This window comes from Carlito syrichta, unplaced genomic scaffold, assembly GCF_000164805.1.
Source record: "Carlito syrichta isolate Samal-C Ts95f unplaced genomic scaffold, Tarsius_syrichta-2.0.1 Scaffold303033, whole genome shotgun sequence".
Lineage (NCBI taxonomy): Eukaryota > Metazoa > Chordata > Mammalia > Primates > Tarsiidae > Carlito > Carlito syrichta.
The window spans coordinates 24,304-28,763 of record NW_007247129.1 but is presented as its reverse complement, the minus strand read 5'-3'; positions in this window follow the sequence as shown (position 1 = coordinate 28,763).

Genomic DNA, 4,460 nt, shown 5'->3' with positions numbered 1-4,460 from the left:
GAGCTGTTTCACTTTTCAATGGTATAGATGACTATCTAGAGTATCAGAAATGGCCCAGCACAAAGTTTGGGCTGGGTCACATTCCTGAGGGCCCATGGTGTACTTTGGACAGGGCTGCATTCTTTTAGGCCGGATTTAGCTACAGTTAGTGTAGAATTTTTCTACCTATTATAAAAATTGAATTTATTTTATTCACAGAAAGTATTGTAGAATAGGTCATACTAACGTCACGGAATCATGTTAGTTCAAGCATGTTCAATCAAGATATTTTGAGGTTTAACAAGAATACAGTTAACTTTAAAAATTTCATTGTCTCCATTTTCTACTATTGTGGTTTTGCCTTAGTACATTTACAGTTTATATTTGGGTTTTATTTTTAGAAGCTTTATTGCTGATGATCAGCTTTATATATTAGGATCAGGAATTAGAAACTTTCATAGAAATTGGGATAGATATATAGGACTTTAGAATAGCCATTTTGTTAAGAGATTGTAGTCTATTGTTCCAAAAAGTGGCCCACCATGAACCTTGGCCTGGGCTACATCCTAGAGAGCTCAGCATAATCTTTGGACTGGGCCACATTCTTTGGGAATTGGTTTAAGCTATAATTAAGAGCTTCCGTAGCATTGTGTAAGTAGTATTAGCATAAAATAGAAAGGTAATAAAGTTTAAGTTAGTCATCTTGGGTATTGAGTGAGCTTTAGAACTTATAGATTATCAGAACATCATTAGGATAGTATGGATTATTGCACTGCTTTTGAAGAGCATTAACTAGCAAAGGGACCAATAAGACAATCTTGGAGGTTGTCCTTCCTCATACCTGAGAAAACATCTGGAGGGTGGGTGTTGCCCCTGCTGCACCTGGCTTCGTGTTCACATGAAAGACTTGTGAGACTGCCTGTCTAAAATTTGGGGATAAATACCTGCTGTAACTTTTAATAAACGGCTTCTGCTCATTTCACTGAACAGTTGTGCACTTTCTTTCTTTCTCTTTCTTCCTCTTTATATCTATCCTTCCATCTTTCTTTCTTTTAATATCTATCCCTACAGATTCGCCGACACCACCACATCTTCCAAGGGACTCCCCAAAACTTGCAGGGGCTGGCCCCCCGCAGAGGGGCACATCTTCATCAACAAGGGTACTTGCATAATGACCATTAGTATACTTAGCCCTGAATTGTACCCCACTTCTTAAAAAAAAAAAAGACTTCTAAATAACACAAATGACAAAGAAAGAATCAAAATAAATTTTAAAATATTTTGAACTAAATAAAAATTAATGTACAACTTATAAAAATTTGTGAGATGCAGCAAAGGCAGTTTTTGGATGGAAATATATTGCATTAAATGTACATATTAGAAAAGAAGAAATATCCAAAATGAATAAACATTCACCATAGAAAAATAAAAAAAGAACAAAGTAAATGCAAAATGTATAAAATAAAAGCATCTGAGCAGAAATTTATGAAACAGAAAGCAAAATTAATAAACAAAATCATTGAACCCTATAGCCATTTTTTGGTAAAGATCATTAAAATAAATCAGTAAGCTCCTAACCAAGTGTAAAGTAGAAAAAAATTTAACTGTTGCTTGTACTGTAATTTCAACACTCAATTTTGCACAGAACCCTTGTATATGAAGATGCTTGAGGGCTTCTCTTACAATGACCAATTCTCCAGTTCTCTGTGGTGGACATTAACTAGGCATCTCATTATTCAGTTCAATTTTGACACTATCTCCCTGAAGTTAAAATCAGATTCTACAGGTTAAGTGCTCAGGCCTATAAGACTGTCCTTCCCCCTCAAATGTCCAATATGAGCATTAGGATTTGAGGTTAACTACAACTTCTGTTTGACTTGGCTGCAAATCGGAGTTTCCCAAGACCCTGCCTTCCAATTTGATTAATTTGTTAGAGTGGCTCAGAGAACTTGGGGAAACACATTTACTAGTTTATTATATTAATAAGCAATATGATAAAAGATAGAAATAAACAGCCAGAAAAAGAGATATAGGACAAATTATAAAAGTGTCCCTATGAAGTTGAGGTGTACCACTGTCCTGGCACATGATTTACCAACCTGAAACCTCACTAAATTCTATACTTTTGAGATTATTATGGATTTTACATGGATTATTATGGATTTTACATGGATTACATGGGGATGAAGGGGGCTGAAAGTTTCAAGTTTCTTATGAGGGTTTTGTCTTTCTGGTAGCCAGCCCCCACCCAGAAGCCCACATAAAGTCACCTTATTAGACCAAAATATATGCCTGTCACCCTATAAGTTTTAAGAAATTTAGGAGTTGTATGTCAGATACTTCTATTGCCCAGAAAATAAACAAGGTTTTAGAAGCTCTGTATCAGAAACCAGAGTCTAATATCAAATATTAAAACAGGACTACTATTACTAGGAATTAGAAGGGTATTAGGACCTCTGTACCAGAAAATGAGAGTAGAAACTCACATATATATATAAAACTAGATTAACTAAGAAAGAAAAGAGAGAAGAGATAAAGTACTAGTGTTGGAAAAGAAACAAAGTACTAATGTTGGAAATGCACTACAGAGTCCATAAACATTAAATAAATAATAGAGAAACATTATGACTAATTCTGTATCCACAAATATTATAACCTGGATGAAAATGTACTAATTCCTCAAAAAAGACAATCGACAGAAATTCACACAGAAGAAATAAACATTAGAATTGATCTACATCTATTAAAATGGAATTGAATCAATTCATAACCTTCCAAAATAGGAAGCTCCAGTCCCAGATAGATTTCTTGGTTAAAATCTCCCAGACATTTAAATAAAAATGTATGCCCATTCTTTACAACCTCCTCCAAAAGATAAAAGCAGAAAAGTTGAGACTAGAATTGCCCTAATAGGAAAACTAGACAAAAGTATAACAAGGAAAAAAAACTACAGATTGATATCACTCATGAATATAAATGTGAAAATCCTCAACAAAATATTAGCAAATCCAATCCAACAATGTACAAAACAAATTATACACCACAATCAAGTGGGAATTAGCCAGTGTATGCAAGACTGGTTCAATATTTAAAAATTAATTCATATAATCTATCAAAATATATTAAAGAAGAAAATTATATAACCATATAAATAGATGTGAAAAATAATCTGACAAAATTCAGCACTCATTTGCGATAAAAAAAAACTTTCAGCAATCTAGTAAAAGGGGAGTGTTGTCATCTTAATAAAGAAAATTTACAAAAATCCTACTTAATATTATATTTAAAGTGAGAAATTCAAAGCCTTTCTGCTAAAACGAGTACAAAAAGGTAAGATGTCTTTTCTCATGGCTGCTTTTCAACATTATTGGAAATCCTAGATAATGCAATAACACAAACTGTGTATATATATATATATATATATATATATATATATATATATATATATATATATATATTTACAAACAGATTGTAAAGAGAGAAATAAAACATTTCTTTGTTCATAGATAATAATCATCTTTGTATAAAAGACTAAAAAGTAAACAAAAGAATCTTGAAACTAATAAGCAGTTATAGCAAGTTTGCAGACTGCACGGATAGCATGGAAAAGTCAATCACTTTCTTCTATACCAGCAAGGGACAATGAAATTTGAAATTAAAAACTTCTGCAATACTATTTACATTAGCATCCAAAAAATAAGATATTTAGGTGTATGAATCTCAAAAAAAGTATAAGATCTATATTTTAAAAAAAAACCTTTAAAATCTGATGAAAGAAATCAAAAAAGAATTATATAAGTAAAGATCTATTCCGTGTTTATGGATCAGAAGACTAAATGTTGAAAATGTCAGATCTCCCTATCTTTATCTTCAGATTCAATATAATTCCAATACAAATTTGAACAGGTTTTTTGTGGGTATCAACAAGTAGAGTTATAATTTATAAGAGGAAACAAAAGACTCAAAATTGACAATTTAATATTGAAAAGGAACAACTAAGTCAGAGGAGTAACTATCTAACTTCAAGACTTGCTATATAGCTACAGCAATTAAGAAAGTGTTATATTAGTTACTTTAATTGGGCAATTCAATAGAACAGAATAAGGAGGCACAAAATAAGCTCACATAAATAGAGACAACTTATATTTGGTAAAGGAGAAAAGCAAAGATAATCTTTTCAACAAATGGTGCTGAAGCAACTTTACATACATTTGCAAAATTCAAAAAATCTAGACACAGGCCTTACATTATCCACAAACATTAACTCAAAGTGTATCAGAGATCTATATATAAAATATAACACCAGAAAACTCAAAGAAGATATCATTTTAAAAAGTTAAATGATCTTAGATGTAATGAAGACTTTTTACACACAAAACTGAATGCATGAATCATTAAAAACTGACTGATATGTTGAACTACATTAAAATTAAAAGTTGCTGCTCTCCAAAAGACACTGCCAAGAAAATAAGAAAACAAGT